Consider the following 24,679-nt stretch of genomic DNA (forward strand, 5'->3'; position numbering starts at 1 on the left):
AATATTTTAGTGTTGTCTTAAAGAAGATTTAACAATTTATGAGTATTAGTGTGATTCAATTTCAGTTGGGAAAGCAAGTTTTAGAAGACACACAGAGCAACAGATGGGCTCCCTGTAATTGTGAACTCAATTCTAAACAGGGCAAATAGAGCCCTATTTCTTTAAGACAAATGATGAAACATGGCCCACATTTCAAACACATGTGCCTGTTAATCTACCTAGATTGGTAGCACTGGTAGGAACACTGATGGAAGACTGCTGGGCTTTTGTGGCACTTCCCTCCTCTCATTTCACAAAAAGTTGGGCAGCCATCTGCTTGCTTTCCAATGATCCAGCATTTTCCCCACTGACATATGTGGGGAAAATGTAGTCAGTGACTCTGGGGAACCACTCTGCTGTCAAAGTTAAAAAGCTACCGTCCTAATCATGCCCTTCTATTGCACACCCCCCTTATGCTGTTTCAGTGCTTTGAACAAAAGCTGGTCTGAATCCAAACACTATTATGGACATCTTTACAAATCCAGCCCAATTTGGGCAGAAATTCTTCCAAATCTCTAGCAATGACAGGAAGGCAACATGCCTATGGTTCTTCAATTATTTTCAATAGGTTCTCTTTATCATTCAGGGCAGTATTAAAAAGTTGTCTTTTTAAAGTAACTCTACCTTTGTTGAGGAAAGCTTTTCATTGAAGATACCACAGAGTTATTAAAGACTTCTGAGCAAATGATGGCTGATCAAATGAAGCAACCCATAAAAACCCTATAAATTCTTTTTAATTTGAAATATTTCTCTCTTCAATTTTCAAACTATGCAATCTACATTGCCATTATGAGCAAATGTCATTAAGTCGGTTTCTACCTGCAGTACCATTGAAAATAGTCCATTGTACAGTTTCCATGGTGAAACCATTAGAATCCTATTCATGTCTAAACCTTACACTGTTTGTTACTTTCCCAAGCTACCAGAGATAGTCAAAACTCATTTTTATGTGCATAAACTCTATTACTCTCCTCTTCTCACAGATTTTTATTCCTTATTGTGATGCTTCTGTTTCTTCTTAGGGAAACAGCGCATAGAGCCCTAATGTGCATAGAGCCCTATTGTAGACTACCAGTGGCATAAATATGTCTTGATTTTTTTTCATAAAATGAAGAAAACCAAAACCAGCAACTTGTAGTAAATAATTTAAATGTCTTTTCTGTCATCTTGTGATCACGGGTTTCCTCTTGACTAAGTTTCTAGGCAAGAGGCAGATAAGCCAATCAAACACATGGTGACTATTAGAATCCACAAGCTGAATAATGATAAAGGGATGAGTCAGTCCTGTTGGTCTCATGAAGCAGGCAGATCCCAGAAAAATCATTAGGAGAACCACAAGGGAGAGATAATGGAATTGGATACTATCCTGAAACCATAAATTCTGACCCAGGATTATACATAACATTTTCTATAAGCAGGCTGCCATGGTGATCTTTGGAGCAACATGTTGTTGGCATCTGGGTCATGGCAACAGACATCTTGATTCCAGGCTGGCCAAATAAAACTGCAATACTTCATGGTGATTTTATTCCAAAGTTATTTATATGAGCAAGGCATTAGCCACATCCTCCCTAGAAGCACAAATATGGGGAGGACCAGCATTTAAAGTCCAACATAATGCTTGGCACATAGTGGAAATTTAACAAATATTTATTGAATTAATGAGTGACTAAATAAAGAAGTGAATAAATGAACTCAGTTCTCCCCAAAGATCTTCTAGTCCTCAGTTTGCTTTTGCAGGACCAACTGACCCCTTGTGTGGAGAAAAGAAGCTGGACTCAGAGTTCTATGAGAGGTTTATACTCAACCCCCAGCTGTTCAGTGCAAACCTAAAAACACCTAATTTCTTTTCTGGATAAATGGAATCAGAACTGACAGGATCCCCCAAGGCTGGTCTAATGGAGGGATTCTGCTCAGAACTGTGGGGTGTGAGAAGTCAGGGAAGTGCGTCAAGCTCAGAGTTGGGATTGGGGAGGCTGTGGGTTACATTTATTGATCCAGAAAGAGGGACCTCAGTAGGTAACCCAAAGCTCGGGATCAGGAGAGGATGTGGGAGACCAGGGAAAAGAGCCAGAAAAGACAGGGATCGGGGAACTATAGTCAAGAAAGGGGCAGAACTTGGCCAGTAAATACAGGCCATGTACGTTACCCAGATCAGCTGTCATCCGAGGCTCTTTGTAAGCCTGTTGCATTGCCATATGGGAGGGGCTCCTGGGCCTGGTAGGCTAAGAATAAGTGACCTGTCCTAGAACCCTGCACACTCAGCACCTGGTTTTTAGAACTTGAACAACAATCCTGGATCAGTGAACATGGGCTTCTTGGGCTTCTAGACAAGACAAAGAAAACAACTTGCCCTTCATTTCTTCATAAATGTGATGGGGTGAGTGTGAGGGGAGAGGAGAATGGAGTGAGCTATTGGTGTCTAAGGTGACTCAGTAGTATCAAAGACAGGCTTACAATCCTAGATCTTTTCTGCCAATCTTCAAAAATAAACATTTTTTATTTCTCAAGAGGAAAAGATAATGAAAGTGACATATCCAGTGGTTTTCCTAAATTAATTCACTTCTTGGAAACTAATGACTCTATCTCTGATTAATTCTTCTGACTAATTCTCTATGGCTTAATTTCTTCTATGCAAATCTGCCCGTCAAGCTACTGTGAAATCCAACTATAATATAATATAATACAGAATTGTGGAAGGAGGAGGAAGATTACAGTTACTGTTTAGTAGAAGTGCTTATTACTCAGAAAATAATGATAAGGCTCAGAAGGAATCATTTCTGGAAAAAAGGTAAATCCCTCAAGGATTAGCAAGAAATAAGCTGTCCCTGCACCTTGTTGTGGAAAAAAATCCTGGCTTGGGACATTCGAGGACTCAACTGAAGGCATTCCTTCCTCTGTGTGCTTAGGATCTCCCTCTTCAATCAACAGGGGCTGCTACCCAGCACTAACAGTATTCCAGCACCTCCAGGTGGCACCCTCCTCTGGGACCCCAGGATTCTGTAAGCCAGATGGTGGGACTACCTCAGCATCTGTTTACCAGATCTCTCTAGGGGAAAAGTAGCTTCCAATTTCCCTCATCTTTTGCCTTGCTCCTCATGGCACCAGAGCCCAGGGAGGAAATGAAACTGTCTAACCATGTTTGACTCTGAAATATTTTAGGCTTCTTCTTCAAATGTGTGAACAGAATGAGAAACTCCATTTGTTTATTTGATTAACATCCCCAACTACATTGTGCCTTGTTAATTTCCCTGTTGATAATGCTACGCTCGGCAGACCCACCTTTTTTCTTTTCTTTCCCAGGTCTGTTCTTTTTCTTCTTTTCTTTGTGTAAAGGGTATGTACTGGCTTTGTGAAATCCCTGTAGCAAGTTGTGAATGATGTATGAAGTGAAAAGTCTTTACTCAGGGCACAGTAGGAATACAGAAAGTGCTGTGCATTCACTGCTGGGCTGAGTTTTTGACTGTGTGCTGTAGGCATAGATATCCTGTATTCATTCTACACTGCCTCAAAATCCCAGGAGCTCTAGATCTGGTGGCAAGGGGCACAGTCCTGCAGAAAGGCAGAGAGATGAATTTATTGAGCTCCAAAAATCCTTCTTGGCACTGTGGTTCTGCATTCACTACAGGTAGGGATTTTTCCCTGCAACGTTAACAAAGGGATGAGAATAGGAATTCAAAGTCTTAAGTTCAGGGTGCAGAAAATTAACCCACTCCCTGGCCTGTGATATGAGAAGGTGGAGGTAGGAGACAGGTGATTGTCAGCACTCTGCAGGGTAATCTCACTTAGAGAGGCTATATCTTTTCACCCTGCTTGAGAGGGTATATTGTTATGTCCCAAGGAGCCAGGAGAAAAGACCTGTTCTTGTGATTTATGCAGTATTTTCCTTTCAAGGAACCCAGAACTCCCTAATAATCATCACAGTTTTTTTGTGGGCTGTGTGTCATATTGGTACATGATCTAAAATTCTCTCATGTTTAAAAATTAGATGCCCAATTATCCAACAAATATTTTATACAATCAATTTGACATTATCCAGTGTCAAATTAGCTGATTTATGGATTAACTGTGGTTCAGGTGCAACTAGGATGTGAGACACACCCCCATGGAAGAGAGGAGCTGAATAATTAGGCAGTGGCTAATTATTGTTCATTGTAACTTCCATGGAAGATGAACAGAGGGGGTGTGCAGAGCTGCTCTGGTTGCAAGGAGGCCATGGAAGCAAAGGGGACAGAACCCTCCCACTTAGCCTGATCCTCAGTTCTCCCAACAGGAAGCCCAGGAACTTCAAGCCTTGAATCCTCTCTTTTGGGTGTAGAAGAACTAAGCAACTATTTGCTAAGTGTTCAGCCATATTCAGGGACGAGCACTTTACAGATCCTGACACTTTGTAACCACACTATGTCAATGCTGAGCAGTTGAGCAGTAACTCCAGTTCCATTTGTATCCTTGATTTTTATTTTCCATGACTACTGCCCTCCCACCCCATCCCCTAATCTCACTTACCTAGTTCAATGACAATTGACTATGTTACCTTAGTCTCAGAAGATGGGGCAATTATTGTCCAAGCTAACAGGCCAACATTCAAATTGAATCACTGACTTCCTAAAATTACCAATTTCTTAGGCTCTTTGGGCATTTATAATTAGGTTTTAGACATTTCATTCAAAGTCAAACTATCTTTTATATACACGACTTAAAAAAGAACAAACCCATGGCCTGCCATAGTCTCAGTCTTCTACTTGAATTACCACATTCTACATTCTCATTCACAGCCTGGAATATAATGAACCTAGAGATGACCCATGAGTAAAGAAGAGGCATTAAATAACAATAAATTAAAGATACTTTGGGAGGCTGAGATGGAGGATCATTTGAGGCTAGGAGTTTGAAACCAGCTTGGGCAACATAGCGAGACCCTGCTAAGAATATAAAAATATTATCTGGGCATGGTGGCTTGTGCCTGTAGTCCTAGCTAAAATCAGGAGGCTGAGGCAGGATTGCTTGAGCCCAAGAGTTTGAGGTTGCAGTGAGCTATGATCACATCCCTACACTCCAGCCTGGGTGACAGAGTGAGGCCCTGTCTCAAAAATTAGTAAGTTAAAGAAATTACGGATCCATTCATCCTGAAGAGAAGAAAACAGAGACATAACCATGGTTTTTAAGCACAGGAAAAGAGATCCCAGACAGAATGGGGAGGAGTTGGGTCGAGATCAGTCTGGAAAAAAGGGAATAAGTTCAATGTACAACTGGGGGATTTGTGTAAGAATCTTTATAAATCATATACCCAACTCTTACTAGCCCCAACTCTTACTAGCCCTTGCTTTTGATATGAAGTGTTTTTATTTTATTGCTTAGATCAATTATTTCAGGAGACCAAAAGTAATAGAAAAGTGTAAACAGGAAAATACATTGCAGAACAGTAGAGGTGGAATCTTCTGAGATTGTAAAGGAATATTATTGTTCCTTTTAGGCTGCAGGTTAGAACAAAGAGCAAATATTACTTCTAACTCCAAACAGTTCAGTGAGTCTATTTTGGGAAGATATGTTCTCTCCATTCGTGCATGGTTTTCTGTGTAGGGGTAAAATGATATTATGGTATTTCAAGTTTGCATTTCATCCTTTTGATTATCCGCAGGCCATTTACCCATATCTCCTTTCCAAATGAAACCTGGTGCCTGCAGGCTTTTTCGCATCTCTGGAGTTATTTCATATTTTCTCCTTGTATCTCTTTTGATGACTACTAGATGTTCATTTACTACTAGATGTTGCCTGGCAACTTCCCAACTATCAAATGCATAAACCAAAACAGTAAGAAGGAAGAGGGGGTAATAGTAGAGCAGCCTACTACATAAGTTTAAACAGTCTGTTTTATCTCTAAAGGGAAGAGCCAAACTTAGGCCTCCTGTATGCCTAGGAATATCTTCTCCCACTGAGACTTTTCTCTTATTTTAAGTAGTCTGAAAATAACTGGTCCAGGAAATAAAATGAAACCTCTCTGTATCAAAAGCAAGAGCCTTGAGCAAAGGTGGTAACAAACCCTGAGACACTTAGGCTTGTCTGAACTCAAAATTCAGCAGGGTTCTGTGACTCAGCATGTCATGAAAATCTGAATTTGATTTTTGAAAAATGCTCTGTGCTCTGGATCTACTAGGAGCATATTAAACTGTTAAAATAAGAAACTTTTTTTTTTCTCCCATGGAGAAGATCAAATAGAATCCCCAATGCAAATTTACCACATTCTTCACCAATAGATCATTTCCAACAACTAGACAAATGCTGGAGGATGCAGATGAAAGCTTCCAAGCTTACGAAGAGTCATGTCTTGATTGCAAGGCTAGGCCTGTCGGTAATACAGTAGTGTGAGCTCAGCAATGGCCCATTGAAATGTAAAATTCAATGAATTTCCAGCCCCCTTCTCAAACAGTCAATGCGAAAATCACGTCCTCCAAAAAACATTACTCGATGGAAGCATAATCTCTCCACACTTGAGCAATAAGAGATTACGCCAGTCCGTGACACGCGAGGTTGCAGAGCGCTCCTCCAAGCATCGCACCAACCCTCAGTGATTTCTTACAGATATTTACTTTCACACATGGCATATAGAACATTAAAAGAGTTTTGAAAAATCCCTCAGTTTTCAACTTCTGAAGGATTATTAACTTCAAAGTCTGAAGAAATGTCGCCCTTCTATCTTTGGAAATGCCAGGAGCCTTTGCATATCCTTACCACAGGACCAAGCAACCCCCAGCAGAGAAGAACGATTACTGCCTCGGTGGCAAGAGGATGGCTTTTGATCTCTTAACATATTGGAAATTACTTAAAGGTAAGCCATCTGCTAGCTGAGGAACAAAAACAGATTACATCACACCCTGCTAGAAAGATTGTGTTAAATCCTGTATATCAAGGCTTTTAATAATTCTATATTAAGTCAGCTAATAGGATTAGGTACACATTTTCTTTAGGCTTATTTCCTCAACTATTAAAAAAAAAACCTTTTTTTGTATGTTTGACGATCTGCAAAATTCAAGAGTATTCCACTGTGAATAAAAAGGGTTCTTTCAAGAGGAAGCATTTTTTCAGATCACCACTGCTCTCCAAAGAGATGTACAGCAGAAATGCCTTTCCAAGTAGTTTGTGGGAGAGGCAAGACAGGAGTTTCTATTACTGCTAATATGATATATTGCCTGGGTATTACAAACTTGCCTACTAGAGCTTCCTATTGTCACTGTTCTTCTTCAGCAGGTCAAGGATGGAATTCAGGCAGATGGGGTACGAAAAGGATGTCTGACCTGATCCTTTTGGTAATAAGGATTAATGATAACCGTGGTGATAGTCCACCACAAGGTCGGTATGGCACAAGTATTGAGATAATCAAAGAATAAGCCTTGATTAATGAGAGCTTAAAGCATCTGCAAGACTGGACAGTCCCAGCTTTGAAAAAGCTTGCATTCTAAAATTACCACAATATAAGACATCTTACATTCTAAAATTACACTATGCCCAAACCAAACATACTGTCTGTGGTAAGCTGCAGGTCATGGGAATATTAGAATATATTCACTTCATGACATGCAAAAATAAAGTTAATTCTTTGCCCCTTCCTTCATTAATTTGCCCCTTCTTTATTCTTTGCTACTTCTTACAATAATTAGTTTAGTGTTATTCTAAAATTTCAAATAATTAAATATACATTACACAAATTAACTTCCACTTATTGCTTCTAAGTATTTTACAAGATGCTTATTTACTCTGTGTGCTATCCATCACTCTGGGATACTGAGAGTTGAGTAAGGTTATAGCGGTATAGCAACAAATGTCTTTATCTCTCAATGGTCCTTGAAGTAGTTCTTTGAAAGGTTAAAAAGAAAAAGTCTCTGTTCTCCTGAGAGAGGGTAATTCTTATCTTGCTGACAATAGAGGGTTACAAATAATCCTGGAGAACCAAATAAAATGCAGGATTCAACATCTTTAGAAATCAGCACAAAGTGTTGAGTCTTGAAGCCACTTGAGAACTATTTGTTGAATAGCGTTTCTAAGAGATTATTAGCAATGGTTGCCATGATTTTGCCATAATTATTGAATGACACAGGATAAAATGAACTAAATTTTGCTATGGCACAAATGAGAAAAGGAAACTGTAAAACCAGTATTCTAAATGTTTAGTTGTTTTATATTGTACCTTGGTGCAAATGGTTCAAGCTTTCTTTGTGTGCTTTTTACAAACATAGGACAAGGAATTAATAATAAATCTCATACTAATTACCATACTTAGAGATAGTTTATTCATTAGCACTTCGAAAAGTTTGTCTCTAATCCTCACAGTGTTTTCGAGAGGTGGATATTATCACTCCCTGTTTACTGGTGAGAAAACTGAAATTCAAGGTGGTTAAAAGAAACTGCAGCAAGTGGAAGAGTGAAAATTCAAAGAAGGGTTTGATGCCAAAGTCCATGCTCTTTTTGCCACACCTGGCTGCCTTCAATTTGGAAGGGGCCAGAAGGTCTTGCTCTTCACTTGGTGACTTGGCTTACCTGGCAACTTGGCTTAGCTTTCTTTGTGTCAAATCTTTAAACGAATTGAGGAAACAGCGTCATTTCCTTTGAGATGCTCAGAATTCAGTCAAGGGATCTCACATTCTGCTCCTGCAGGCCAGTCCCTACCGTGTTTCTCCAGGATACTGGTGTTCTTTCCTTTCATTAGTTTGAGGCAGTCAAAACAAAATACTTGAAAGTCTTTTCCCAGGCCACAGAATTTCTCTTTTATTAGCCATCAACTTTAAGTTGTCAACCTAATATTTTTCTGTCATGTTTTAAAATACCCAAATGTTGATTAACTTACTTGCTTGCCATCTAATCCTAGTGGAGAACAACATAAATGTCCAAACAAACAAGAAATCAGCAGTAAGAGTCCTTTGTAGGGACATGGATGAAGCTGGAAACCATCATTCTCAGCGAACTATCACAAGGACAAAAAACCAAACTGCATGTTCTCACTCATAGGTGGGAATTGAACAATGAGAACACATGGACACAGGAAGGGGAACATCACACACTGGAGCCTGTTGTGGGGCAGGGGGAGGGGGAGGGATAGCATTAGGAGATATACCTAATGTTAAATGACGAGTTAATGGGTGCAGCACACCAACATGGCACATGTATACATATGTAACAAACCTGCACGTTGTACACATGTACCCTAGAACTTAAAGTATAAAAAAAAAAGATCTTTACTGATCCCCTAAAAAAAAAAAAAAAGAGAGAGAGAGAAAATCTCAGAAATGTGATTTGAAATATCTCATGCATTACTGACTATTGAAATTAGGGGACCTATATGTAATAATAGAATCATATTATCTGCTTGTTGATTTAGAATTAAGTAAGAGGAAATTAAATATGTAATAGTGCCCAAATAAATATTGTCAAATACATATGTTAGTATTTGTATTAAAGTAATGCTAACTGCTGTAGTAACTCCCAAAATTTCAGTGTCTTAACTTGATTTCTTCCTCATATAATTGTTCAGTGTGGGATTCCAAGAACGGTGGCCTTTCAAGTCGCCACTCAGCATCACAGGTTCTTTCTATGTATGGCTCTGATACCTTTAACATGTGGTTTTAGGGTCACTAGGCTCATCTGCATTAAGATGGAGACCAGGGAAGAAACATGGAGATAAGCTCCATGGAGAATGTCCATGGACCAGAGGAAGACATGGTGCCCATTATGTTCACTGACTTCCTACTGGCAAAAACTCAGTCATCTGTCCACATCCAACCGTAAGGGAGGCTCGGAAATGTGTTCTAATCATGTGCCCAGAAAGAAGAGGAAATAGGCTTGGTGATAAACTGGCAGTTTCTGCCATGGTGTTTGTTCTATGACAGTCTATAAAGAGAACCTAGACTTCCAGGTGCTTTCAGCCAAGAATTACCTTGCGAATCAAAATGTAGATCTAGAAACTTTATTCAGGTTAAAATACTTGCCCTATCCCACCATTTGTATTGGACTGACTGCTAAAAATTAGAAGAGTTACCATAAGCACAACGACATTCTGATTTGATGAGTACTACTAATATCAGAACTCCTTCTAGCTATGTCATTGAGACCTGTATTAACTTTTTCTTACTTTCCTCAACTCCAGCACCTGGCACAACTCTAGGACCTAGAACATACCCAACAAATGTATGTTCAATGAATGAGTGGCCTTCTAGGATTGACCGTGCATTTTTTCCATCAATTCATAAAGATTGTGGCCCACACATCACAGTGAATCAACTCTTATTTTTGTTGCCATTATTGTTGATTCAGCCATGCTCTATGGCAATGGCCTAAATATTGTTTATTCACCACTCCAAGCATGCCTATTAACTCCACTCGGTAATATGTCTTCCATAACATGTAAGATTTTTACTGAAGTCTGCCAATGCTTATCTAGACTCCTGGAAGAGAATCAGCAGCCACGTTGTATAATGGACAAAACAGAGAGGAATGTAGGTTAACTTAATTATCTCAGCATTTGTCTTAGGCAAGTTGCTTATTTCTTCTGAGCTTTCCTTATGTAGAAAGTGAGAATAATAACACTTACCTTGCAGTGTTGTAAGTACGGCAATTTTAAAGACCCAGAATAAAGTAGGCACTGAATTAATGGTAGTCACTGTCTTCATAATTTATAATAATGATTGATTGTAATGTTAGCATTCATAATACAAATTATAAACATCACTCAGCTTTGTTTCCTATTAGATACATTAAATCAGAAAGCCCTAATATCCAGAAGCAACACCATGACAGAATTGTAAGTAGAGCATAAGTTTTTTCAGCCTCCTGCTGTCAGCTGAGTCCCTATTGAGCAGATACATCCCTGGGGACAGATGACCATCCATCAGAGGCTATATCAGCTAATAGCTAGAGCTGTCACTTTCACCTCTATTTGCATTGGATTGAGTCAATCTGCCTTAAGCTTTCACAAGGGTAAACAGCCAGTAACAAATGAAGTTCTTATGACTTATAGCCCCACAGAGACTTATTACAGGATCTTATCTATTTCAATACCTGCCAGCAGGTGTGGATTATTAAAATGTGTGTACTGAGAATTTACTGCTTTCTTGAATTAGCAACCTTGACTCAGAAATGACATATTTTTATGTCAAAATAGCAGAAACCTTTCTTTTCTCTCTTCACTGATGCATAACATTCTAAAAGACAGGAATGGCCTTCAGCTAATACAGATCTATTTCCATTTGGCTTCAGTCACCATTTAATTACTGTTGACTTCTTTAACCTTTCTCACTTCCTTTCTGGATTATATTTCTTTCTACTCTATTGCCACTTAGTTTATTTGGTGACATAATCAAACTTGAAATTATATAATAAGGTTTTGCATTTTTCTTCTTTCATGCCACTTATTGTGTTGAATTTATTTTAAAACAAATAATTTTCTGAAAGAGAAAATATTTTAATGAGTTGGCTCTGTACTTTATCTTTGTATTTACTTCTTAAATCCTGATTTTTAAAAAGGAGGATACTCCAATTTCCTCTATCACCCATTTCAGAATGATAGAACCCTAAGCAGGTTCCTGGAAAATAATCTATTGTTCCCTTCAACTTTCCTACGGTACTTACCTGTTAAACAATGTACTAAATTACATATTAAAAAGAAAAACAAAATCTTGAAGTGAAAACCAACCACTACTAATGCAAAGGGGATTATGTCAGAGTGACGTAAGAGGAGGAATTGTCTTCTTTCTGAGCATTCATTTTTATTATTGCTGACCTAAGCCATGAGATATAGAGGACAGAGACTGAGCTTTGGAGTTGGACATTTCCTGATTCAAAACCTGGCTGTACTACACATAAACTGGTGGTCCTCTGGAAAGTCCTTGGACTTAGCTGATCCTGTCTCCTTATCTGTAAAACAGAAATAATCATTCTACCTCTCAAGATTGATGTGAAGGTTAAATGAAATATGTAAAATGTCTGGTATATGTGTTCTCTAAGTGCAACAGGTACATTTGAACCTATGAGTGTTACAGCAGCCTGAGCCTGGGTTTTCCTGAAAGTGGAGCCCAAGGCAAAGGATTTTGTATAACTATTTTGTTAGGGGGTGCAATTTCAGGGAGATGCAGAGAGGGACAACGAGAATGAAGCAGGGAAGGAGGAGGAGCCGATATGAGTATGTGTAATCAAAAGAGCTGCCATTAAGTGCATCTCATTGATACGGGACATACTCCTGCCTGTCTGCATTGTATAGCAGCAGCTCTAGCTCCCCATATTAGTCAGGGTTGATTACCATTGCCAATATAGTAATTCATTTCTTTGCCTTCTGGTCCACTAGCGCAAGGAGCCTAAATGTGGTAGTTGAAGCTTCAAATTTGGTGGAGCCCTTTCTGTGCACCTGGTTTTGGAAGAGACTCTTCCCCTTCTCAGCCCTGCAGTGGAAACCAGGACCTTAGAGTGTGGGGACAGAAAGCACAAATTTTGCAAATGAGTTGTTGTTTCTACAATGTGAGGGTAAGCTGTTTTTATCCTTCCTCCTTATGAGCATTGAGAAAGACACATCTGCCAGATCATCATATACCTAGTACCAGAGGCCTGCTAATCCACTTGCAGTAAAGATAACACATCTGGCACAGCAGATACCATTGGCGTTAACATCTAGTTATGTTTATGATAATTCACCATAATCCACCATGAGCTCTCAGGATTTTCCAGGGCTAGGTATACCCAGAAATGAGCATGCAGAAAAAATTGAACCAGGGATATGATGGAAACCATCACCCTTGTATTCGTCAAGTGTTTGATTGTGTCACTAATCTCTGCAATTCCTCCTGGCATGCAGTGTTGCTTCTGATTTATGGTCTTAGATGGGGATAGAGGCAGTTTCAGGGACTTCTACTTGGCCCTTCCCTCATAATATCCCTTATACTACAAATCTGGGAATGAGTGTAAGGGCTCTATCACCTGATAAATATATTTAACTCAGTTACACACACTCAGGATGTGGGCAATAACCTCAGGACGTATCTGTGAACACTAACCCACTGTGAAGCAAACTTGGCCCAAAATTCCGTTCTCATTGTGTCCAGATGGGCTCCCACTCTAACCAGAGATCTTTGTTAGTATTTCAGTTCATTTGGTATCATTCAGCCCCAACTCCTTACCTAACGGCCTTTGAAAAGTCTGGGTTTTCCCCTTCCAACAGTGCAAAGTTACCCTGCTGCAAGTACATTTGGGGAAAGAATCAAAGGAAGATGTACTATATATACTGGTGGTGGCATGGAACAGTCCTTCCTCAAGGGATCCTGGCTTCCACATCAATCACTGAAATCTGGATCTATGAGCTGATTTAGATCTGGAAAAAGGGTGATGGAAAGGTGATTTTCTACCATAGTAGTTGATGTAAACATTCTCTTTACCAAGTCTTAAGACACATCTCAACAGACCATTAGGATGAGCTCCAGGGGTTCTTTATAGGGCATCAAATTCTGATCATGGCTAGGTGCCTCCATGTTAGTAAACTTTCCTCTGTCCAGCCTCATATTCTGATTTCCTCACCACAGTCCAAGACCCTCCAGCTCCAGTTCCACGTATAAAGCCCTCTACTCTTACCAGATAATTTGAACTAGTTTCTGTAGTTCTTTTGGCAGGCAAGCTATTTCCTCCAGGAATGGTTCTTAGGCTGGGCTGAGATTTCTCCTTGGTCAACAGTCTAGAGGGAATGAGGAATACTGGAGGCAGATCTCAAAGAGACAATTATCTTATGAGGCACCTGCTTTAGAGGGGAGTCCTTGAACAGTCTCCAGACAGGCAGCCACTGCTCTCCTCCAAGAAGGGCCCTAGGAGGAGGGTTTACTGGAATCTGGTAGTTCAAGATTACCAGCTGGTTCACCCAAATATTCCCATCCACTCTTTTCCTATTGAGGTCCTGACTTTGATATAGGAGATCTGTTGAACCTGTGCATTCACTTGCCTTTGTGCTTCTGTACTTTCACAGTTAAATCCTGGGCTTGATTTTTAGCATGGTCTTCTCCGTGGTTCCATGAAATGGATTGGGATCATAATCCCAAAAGACACAATCCCGAAATAAATGTCATAATCTCAAATTTTGAAATCCCTAAAGATCAAAATCCCTAACATCTAAAATCTTAAAAATTACAATCCCAAAACATTAAAATTCTGAATGTTGAAGTCCTGAAAGCCAGATTCTAGGGAAGGGATTAGAGCATTTTTGGTTGTATGCAGGATAGTTACATCATGTTAATTGCATCATGTTAGGCAGAACTATTACCTTTTGTGTCTTTATTTGCATTTGGGGAAAAATTCACACAAGTGATTGGCCACATCAAAAACTTCAGTTCAAAAGTGTGTCACTTTCCTGCATTGACATTCCTTTCATCTATGACTTTCCAGGAGCTTTTAATAAAAGTCACATTTGCCTGAGGAAGCTAGGGAAGATACTAACTGGTTCAAAAATAATTATGTGCATGGTAGGCTAAGAAGACACTTATGCAACAGTGTTGCTGTTTGATCACCAGTATTTTCACCGAATTTGTGATCTGAATATGAGTGTATTCAGAATGGAATTTTGAGTACCCAAAACAGCATAGAATAATGGCACAGAAGATGGGAAAATTTAACAGGGAATGTTCATGTTGATGTACAGCTAATCATATAGAAGAATTTCAAAAATAGCAGGTCCATGTAGAAAAAGAATGTGAACATTTCTCCAAGGATAATACTGCCCTAAAAAAAAAAAGGGAAAAAAAAGCAGCTATTCATCATGATGCAAGACTTCAAAATATAGTTCATGATCGTAAAAGTTGGTCAGCTCTTATGGACTATCTCTGTGCAATTGCCCATAATCTATCCCTGTAATGCACTTTTTTATATATCAGAATTTTCTGGTTTAGGGGGAGTCTTTTTTTCTTTTCTTTTCTTTTTAGTTTTTTTAAACTAGTTTAAATTGTCAGCAATTTTGTACAATCAGCATTTTTTTTTTTTACCATTCTCTATGCTACATATTTCATTTTCTCATCATTTTTAATACTGGAGATATAAATTGTGTAGAGACTTTAGAGTTCTAATTCATTTTATGCACTTTTGACATAAAAAATGAAAGTGCATTATCACAATGCTGACTTTGTGTAAAAGCATTGTGAGTGTACATAAAAACATTGAAACTTCCTCAATAAATGAAGAGATACACTTTTAGCATATCTATGCTTATGAAAAATAAAATTTCTCAAGATCTCAGCTCTTCGGGTAACTGCATATGCAGTGGGTGACCCACTGTGGTTTTTGATTGATCTCATCAAAAGATTTAGATTATCTGTCACAGTATTTCAGATGACTGCAGATATAAATCTGGTTGCACGCAATTACTGGTCATAGTGATATGTGTTAATACATTTCCCTTTTTGACCTATTTCTTAATGAATATGGTTCATCTGCTTATAACTGTTACCTATGTAACATTAGTATAGCTGAGTGTTTATGCTTACAAAAATATTTGTTATTTTTACCTATTCTATTCTATTCTGTCGTGTGAAATAATCTATGAAATGTTCTGTAATGTTTTTATGTTTCTCAAATAAATCTCCTTTCAACAATGCAAATACATATCTTTTAAAGAATTTTTAATTATTTTTTCCAGAATTATGTTAATTGAGATTTCGCTCTTACAGGATTTCAATGTTCAGGATTATGGCATTTAGGATTGTGTCTTTCTGGATTTTGATCAGCTTCCAATGAGATGGCAGTTTCCATTGCAGCTGCCATAGAGGATCTCTGACTTTCATAGCATTACTTGACTTGACTGTTGACTTCTCTGGGTCTTTTTAAAAAATTTTTCCGGGACTTCCAGTGTAGTTAACAGCAGTCATCTCCTTTCTACAATTTCTATAATTATCATTTTATCCATACTTTTAACCATGATGGCCCCTCCATTTGCCACCTGCACCTCAACCCAATTAACCACAGGTGAAAGTCTTAGTTATAATGCTACTACATGCTAGTATTATCCGTACTACACCTTCTGCCAGCAATGGGACCTTTATAACCCAAATACAAAATACCTTCCTGAGGAGCTGCTTTCTGAAGTCATTCGGCATTAATTGTCTTAGTCTTGGCTCCCCAGAAAGCAGAGCCTGAACCAAAGATTTACATTGTACTACCTTACTAGGGCATATAACCCAGAATGAGGAATATGGATTACAAAAGTGGCAAAGAGTGAAAGAAAATGCAGGAATGCTGATCAAGCTAGTTGTTGCTAAGCTCAACTTACTGCTTGATGTTGCAAGACCATCCTCTGAGAAGACCTATAACTGCTTCTCAGGGCAGTCTCTCTAGCGGGAGAAAGGGAAAATAAATTAATCCACGGGCTCCTGCCTCCCATGGGTCAAATTTTCATCTCATGGGGATGCTAACTCCCTTGCACGTTCAGGTATTTGCATGGTTACCTAACAGAGTCCTGTGGTGCTCTAAACTTCTGTATTACCATAGAAGTTTTTGGAGTAAGATGCAAAGTCAGGGCATTTAGTATATCACTGTCAGGGTGAATTTTATCAGAACCTGTGCACAACTGTCACCACAGCAGTGGCTGGAGTTAGAAGCAGGTAGTACAGAAAGGATCCTAAGTGATGCATATCAGGGGTTTGATAAAGATCTTTCCAGCTTCCTGAGGTAAGAAATCACTTGGCATTACTCTCTATTTCTATATTACCTAAACAAACAAATGAACGCTAAAGAAAAATTAACTGAAAGCTAAAGACTCATCCTCTCACCCAGTATTCCCTCCAAAAAGAATCCAGTTATGGAGTATGTTATATTTTATATTTCATTTTATTTTCATATCAACCTTCCCAGGCAGGCAGAGCAGGTACTGTTAGACCCATATGAAGAAAACGAAAACTCACAGTCGCTGCAAAATATAGTTACTATAGCAGGTAAGAAGCAGATCTGGAGATACAATCTAATAGATTTACTCAAAAAGTATGCACCATGCAGCTAATTTATCTTTTCTCTCCTAGAAATTCTGATTTTCATGATTTTCACTTTCATCAACAAGCTACCATAAGATGATCCATACATCAAAATGAGTCTGGAAGCTTGGGCTCTAAAATAAGTTGAACTTTAAATGTTTTCTGTGGTATTCTGTCTTTGATTTTTTTCCTCCTCAAACTATTTGTTTGTGTTTGCTTGTTTCTTTTGAGGGCAGGAGGGACTTCAGTGGGGGTAACGATTGAGGATGGCCCGGACAAGATGGTGACGTGCATCAAACATGTCTATATGGCAGCCAGTCCTGTTCTGATTATTGCAGATATGACTCTGGCCTTCTTCAAGAAAAGGACCATACCATCTATTCCTCTATTTTCCTTAGCCTCCCAGTAGTTACTTAGACACAACAGCTGCTCCAAATAACTTTGTTGAAGGAATACACAAAAAAATCTGCTTTCCTCAAAACATGTAAGAGTGCATTCTTCTCTCTTTCCTCAGGGGTAAGACTAGCTTTGCAGGCCTATGTCTTATAAAACGTCCTTTGGCAAATTAAGCAATTTTCAAACAAGTAGAGTCATCTCAGACATTAGGAGGACAATTAGGGAGGACTTTATACAAAAGAATAATTATAAAATGCTTTGTAGGTTTCATGACATCTCAAGCCTCTTTTCAAAATATATAGTACACATATGATGGTACCAGGCAGCTAAGGAAATATAAAGATTCAACTGTCTTTTGTTTCTAACAGCTCTGATAGTTTTGTGATAACACTAAAAGATTCCTCTGAAGAAAACATGTAATGTACCTCTGGGCTTGGGAGCGTGAGCCTGGTGTCATTAGCCAGTTCTTCTCTGGGTGACTTATACCATTTCTGTGATGTTTGTCGCCTTTGTGGTTAATGAGCCCCAGGAGTGGAAGCTGCTAAACACACTTACCCAACAATTAACCTGCACTGCGCCGCTGCTTCTACTGCAGCAGTCAGCACCAGGCAGGGGGAAACAGGAGTCTTGGCTTGTTCCTAAGGATTAGGTCACAATGAGCCACTGGTTTCACCAGAACCTCTGTTGCTGTTTTCACTTTCTTGGTAGATATTTTTCTTCAGCCACTGAGAACACCCAACATTCATGGAAACTCGTATCTTCCCTAATCTATTCTGAGTTTTTGAAACCTTTACTAAGAGTTCCAAACCAATGCAAGGTGTACTGGTATAGGTTGGTGGTTAAAGTGATGGGATCAGGAGTCTGACTGCCTGGGTCCAAATTCTGCTTCTGCCATTTACTACTTGTGTGACAATGACCTTGTGACTTACCCTCTCCAAGCCTGTAAAATGCAGATAAGAGTAGCATGTAACTGCGAGAAATAAGTAGAATGCATACAGGTAAAACACTTAGCCTAACACCTGGAATGTAGTAAGTGCTTAATCAAAAGGAGCTGTTACTATTAGCCACTGTAAGCTGGAATGACTGCTCAAAGCCTACAGTGACTGTATTTGGGAAAGGGTCCACAAGGAACAGTGTTTGTTGTGATTTGGTTATGAGAATAGCACATTCCTGGAATTGCTTTGAAATTTTCAGGTCTTATATATCTTTTCTTCATGTGAAAAGGGAGGTCAGCGTTCCTTTAAGACCTGCAGGAACTATGTGTCACAAGTCACAGAGGGGATTTAAGTTTCCTCAAAGGATCAGCCTGTCTTTTGGGTAAGTACTAGACTCTAGCTAAGAAACTTTATTCCAGTTAGCCCACCCTCTCTCCACATGGAATTGGCACTATGTGCAATCCAATCACTTTAGGTTCTCCCCACATTGCGAATTACTTTCTCAAAGAGGAGAGCAACAAGAGGACAAGATCAATGTTGCTCAACAGAGTGGTCTTTAGTAACAGGCTATAGTAACACTGTTACTAAAGCAGCCTTGTTTAAAGGGAGTTTGCATTTTGAGCCAACCAAACCATTTCTTTATTTTGGCTGCATCTCTCCTTCAGTCCATTTGTATGACCACTGAATCAAACCCATGACAATCTGGGATGTTGAAAATATGTGCAAGTATGGATTTATACATAAACACTCATACAAAAATACTTCTAGATATGTATGAACATGTATGGTACATATGTATATATAATATATATACCTTTTTATATATAGAGAGGCTTGGTCTTATAGCTTCCTTGCAGCAAGTTCTTATCCACTCTTTGGTCTAGTAATTAAACAATTAATTGTCATTTATGATAATTACACATTACAACAAAGTGGTAAATAGACATTAGCTCACTTGAGAAATATGTTCTATTTTAGAGCCAGTACAATGTAGTAGCCAAAGTCAGCAAAGCATTAGTTCTGGAACATGGCTTAGTGTTAGCATCCTTGTAGATGAGGACGCTCTAGCTACTACACCAGAAATGGGAAAGGACCACAATCAATCTTAACCAGTGGGGCACAATGGCTCCCTCTGGAATTCTATCACCACTAGGCTAGTTCCACTTGTAAGGGGCTCAGATGCTAATTCCTGTGCTAGCTCTTGTGGATTAAGTAGGGGGTGGGTGTACAATTGTCCAATACTTGCACACACATACACAGACACACACATACACATTAGAAAGGATTCTTCTTTTTTTGAAAACTCTGTCATGTGGAATATCAAAATTCCTGGGGTTAGAGAAAGGAAACTCCTTACTTTTCTTGTCTGCTCATCCTTCATGGAGCTTAAGGATGCCTAATGAATCTCAGCTTTGGAGCTTAGGGCTCTTGAGAAAAGAGGAAGTAAGGAGACTTGAAGTGGCCACACTCTAGGCTACCCGGCCTAGCCAGGTCTATATCTGCCATATGATGTTCCAGCCCTTCCTGCGGCTTGTAACTGATCCAGGCTGGAGACCCCAATAACCATGAGCAGGCCTAGCCTTCTGTACAGGACAGGGGAGGTATTAGAAGGATTAAAAAAAATCTCAACAAGACCATACCCTTAATGGGAAGCTAGAAACTGAAACTTCACAATCCTCCCTTTAAAGGGAAAAATAATTGAAAGCCTCTAGAAAAACAATACTACCTGGAGAAGATGGTCAGTATACCAGCAGTGTAGCTGCTGCTGCTGTTGTTATTGATAACAATAACAATCCAATAATAATAGCTCTGCTTTATTGAGCCCTTACAAAGTTCCAGTTACTACAGTTTGACTTTAAATCACATACTCTTAAGAGATATAAGATATTGCCCCTGTAACCTTACTGTGTATTGGTTTATTAAGTCTCTTACTGATTATCTACAAGATCTTAAGGAAATGGATATGGGATACAAAGTTTGGCTAAGAATGTTGATGATCTGGCAAGTTATAGTTTCAGTAAAGGAGGTAGGATGACATTAGTGAGACAAACTCCTTAGGGAGGTCAGACACTGGTCAGATGCTATTATACAATGAGGTTGCTCTGGGCTAATCTGGGACATAAAACGATTAGGGGGTAGCTGAGAAGTAAGAAGTGAAGATGAAAAATCTCCCCCACAAAAAAGAAAGAAAATCTTCTGAGACAGAAATTACTTGGATTGCAGCTTTGCCTTCTACAAGTATTGAGGTTTGATCTGAACCCGAATCCATAACCCTGGACTGGCTGGGAAGAAAGATGCTGGGATAAAAATCCTTCTATTAATTTTAGTCATTTTAATAATCATGGGTATAATTATTTTATAAAACAACTACATAAATAAGTCAGGGCAAATATTCTAGGAATGAAAGTGCTCCCTTAAGGGAATCTGCAAAGTCATTGTCACAGAGAGCCACAGTTACTGGTGAACTTGTGTTCTATCTCTTTGTTGTATTTAGGGTAGAAAAAAGGCTTGAGGAAAACTTGGGGGTAGTATTTGGGAGATGCAGAATTCTTAAATATGAGATTTACTCACTAAAAAACCATTATTTATTCTTCTCAAGGTGGTTGTATCAAGCTACCATAATCCTGTGAGTTTCAAAACAACCATCATGAACACTGACAGACAGAATTTACCAGACAGTAAATCTATCATGATCATGGTGGATAAGCTTTTTGATGTGCTGCTGGATTTGGTTTGCCAGTGTTTTATTGAGGATTTTTGCATCAATGTTCATCAGGGATATTGGTCTAAAATTCTCTTTTTTTGTTGTGTCTCTGCCGGGCTTTGGTATCAGGATGATGCTGGCCTCAAAAAATGAGTTAGGGAGGATTCCCTTTTTTTCTATTGATTGGAATACGCAGCCATAAAAAGGATGAGTTCACGTCCTTTGTAGGGACATGGATGAAGCTTTTTCTATTGATTGGAATAGTTTCAGAAGGAATGGTACCAGCTACTCCTTGTACCTCTGGTAGAATTTGGCTGTGAATCTGTCTGGTCATGGACTTTTTTTGGCTGGTAGGCTATTAATTATTGCCTCAATTTCAGAGCCTCTTACTGGATAACTAGGATTCTTAAAATGCCTTCCTGGAGCCAAAAGATACCACAAATCGAATATGAAATTATAAGATTGAAACACATATACACTCTCCTTTTTTAAAGCTTGTGTTATATAAAAAGATATTGCTGGAGCATTTGTTTTTCAATAAAAAATTCCCACCAACATTCAGAAAGAACTTAAAGCTGACCAGTTGGACAAGGGAGAAGGAGAAGAGGTAACTGATGATGGTATAGATAAATGTGAAGGGAGACAAGCCCTGACATAAGCTCGGAGCCCCATGCTAACAGACCCACTGGTGCTAAAACAAGGTCCTACCCCTTGTGGATCAAGTAATGCCAATGGAGTATTCAGTTGCTCTATTATCTGTTTAAATCCAAAGTAATTAAGTTAGGTACTTTTTTTAAGTTCTGATTTTAATGTCTAACTGACATTTTTATTGTGATATCACATTTCATGCTTCACAATGGTTTGGGGAAATTAATGTTTGGCCTAGTTGGTAGATTGCCAATTTGAGGCAGGTCTGAAAGGATGGTGGCCACTGTGCTTCCCTTTAATTCTATCCAATACCAAAGATATCATGTGGAGACAGTGATTTAACATGATCCTAGTCTTAACCATGGTGCATGATTTCCCTCAGCAGAATCAAGTGAGAAGGCTATGGGGTAGTTTTGCAAGAGCCCTGAGCTCATCGCTTCATGTCACAGATGGGCCTCAGTTTCCTCATTCATGAAGTGAGACAGGAATGTCTTCCCTGTGGTCCTTTTCCAACTCTGTGATTTTCATCACAGTCAGCAGTTTTTAAAACATAAGGTATTTAAAAATGATTATAGTGAATTCCCCTGAATCTCTATAGCACCTCTTCTTGAGGAGTTCAAAACATAATTTTTAATTCATTTCTGCCAGGTAAAAAGACATTTCAACTAGTGAAAGTGTGAGCCAGAAAACTATTCCATATGATAGAGAATAAGAGAGGGTGGTAAGATCAAAATTCTAAGTAACTCAGTATTAGTCCTGAGCTAAACTGAATTAGGAAAAGTCCATCTCTGGCCTCTACTCAAATCTTGTATCCTGATTGTTCCTTGTCTTCTGTAGAAAGGTTATTGTTCTCTGTTATAGCAGTGACTTTTTAAAACCCTCCCATGGACACTGTATTGGAATAAACGATTCTAGAAAGCAAAAAAAAAAAAAATCATTCTCAAAAGGTGCAATCATAAGAAAGGTATTTGGGGTACAGTCTGGTCTGTTAACACTGCTACCATAGTCTACCTTCATGTGCCAAATTATCTTCATGAAAAAATAATTTTTAAAGAAAATTATTGAAAATAAACAGAATCCAGAATCCAAAATTCTCTCCTCTCTCCCTGAAACAGCCTCCTGGATCCAGAAACCACCATGATAAAGAAATGGGTGTTGTACCAAGGCCTTTATACCTTCTCATATGTTTTTTGCCCCTATCTCTTAAAATTCTCCTGTGGTTTTCTGATTATCTCTAACTTGCTACTTCTCCAAGGAGGTGCTATGTCCGATGGTAGCTTAAGATACACTTGACTAGTGGTGCAAATGTTATTAATTTCATTAATCTACTTTTAACAGCCTTTTCTATGTATGAAGGGAGCATGAAAGCTCCAGGAAATAAACTACAAATAGCCCCACAATAGTAGCAGGATGGCATTTTAAAAGAAGGCATCAAAGAAAGCTCACCAACACTGATACTTTTTCCTAATGGTTCTGGGAGGATAATTAAGTTGTTTATCACCTTTGATGCTTATAACCCTAACACAGGTGTTCCCTGGAAACCAATTAAAAATACTTACAGCTGATAAACAGTGCCTTTCAGTTCAACAAATTTACTAATAATTCCAATCCCATTTGGAAAAGAATCTTGTAAGGTCTTTTGACACCAAAAGGCAACTTTCATACTCATTTACACTTCAGTGCCCATAGTGATAAGCATACACAGGGTATTTACTCAGCCTCCCTTGATCTCAATAGAAGAGTCCTCCAGAAGCTTCCCCTAGTTGTTGAATGACAACTTTGGTTTCAAAGTATGAATTGTGCTCTGTAGTTTGGGATTTCCTTTGAAAGGAAATGGACTAGGATCTTTCTGATGATACTTTTGCCTAATTGTGAGGAAATAGTACTACTTAAGTCTATTTCCCTCATTTTGTAACTTTCAGTGGACACCCAGTTGATTATTTTTAGTACTCATGGAAGAAGGAAGAAGGTCCTTGCGAAAATCCCAGGTAGCTTATATGTCAGACTCAGAAGGTGGACTTTTATTTGGTTTGTTCTAAACCCTGTTGTTTGCTTATATACTGATCAATTGCCCCACCAAGGCCCCAATACTGGCCCCATCCACATGCTGGCACCTGTCTATAGTAGGCTTTTTCAACCTGGTCAAAAGTTGAAATCATTCCCCTTGAAAACTGGAGCAAGACAAGGATGCCCACTTTCACCACTTCTATTCAACCTAGTACTGGAAGTCCTAGCCAGAGCAATTAGACAAGAGAAAGAAATAAAGGGCATCCATATAGGTAAACAGGAAGTCAAACTGTCACTGTTCATTGATGATATGATCGTATACCTAGTAAACCCTAAAGACTCATCTAAAAAGCTCCTAGAACTGATAAATGAATTCAGTAAAGTTTCAGGATACAAAATCAATGTACACAAATTAGTAGCACTGCTATACACCAACAATGACTAAGCTGAGAATCAAATAAAGAACTAAATTCCTTTTGTAACCGGAAAAAATAAAAAAGACTTAAGAATGTACCTAAACAGAAGGTGAAAGATCTCTACAAAGAAAACTACAAAACACTGCTGAAAGAAATTATGGATGACATAAACAAATGGAAACATATCCCATGCTTATGGATGAGTAGAATTAATATTGTGAAAATGACCATACTACCAAAAACAATCTACAAATTTAATGCAATTCCCATCAAAGTACCATCATCATTCTTCATAGAACTAGAAAAAAAATCCTAAAATTCATATGGAACCAAAAAAAGAGTCTGTATAGCCAAAGCAAGACTAAGCAAAAAAACAAAACAAAACAATCTCTGTGGGCATCACATTACCTGACTTCAAACTACACCACAAGGCTACAGTTAACAAAACAGCATGATACTGGTACAAAAATAGGCATCTAGACCAATGGAACAGAATAAAGAACACAGAAATACAGCCACATACTTATAGCCAACTGATCTTCAACAAAGCAAACAAAAACA

General features: G+C 38.7%; 1 long non-coding RNA gene across 1 annotated transcript in view; it reads right to left on the minus strand.

Moving 5' to 3' along the window:
• The window catches only part of LOC134739874 (uncharacterized), a 185,356-nt gene that overhangs the window by 71,681 nt on the left and 88,996 nt on the right, over positions 1–24,679 (minus strand). The gene's annotated exons all lie outside the window — the stretch shown is intronic.

The sequence above is a fragment of the Pongo pygmaeus genome, chromosome 6 (genome assembly GCF_028885625.2).
Source record: "Pongo pygmaeus isolate AG05252 chromosome 6, NHGRI_mPonPyg2-v2.0_pri, whole genome shotgun sequence".
NCBI lineage: Eukaryota > Metazoa > Chordata > Mammalia > Primates > Hominidae > Pongo > Pongo pygmaeus.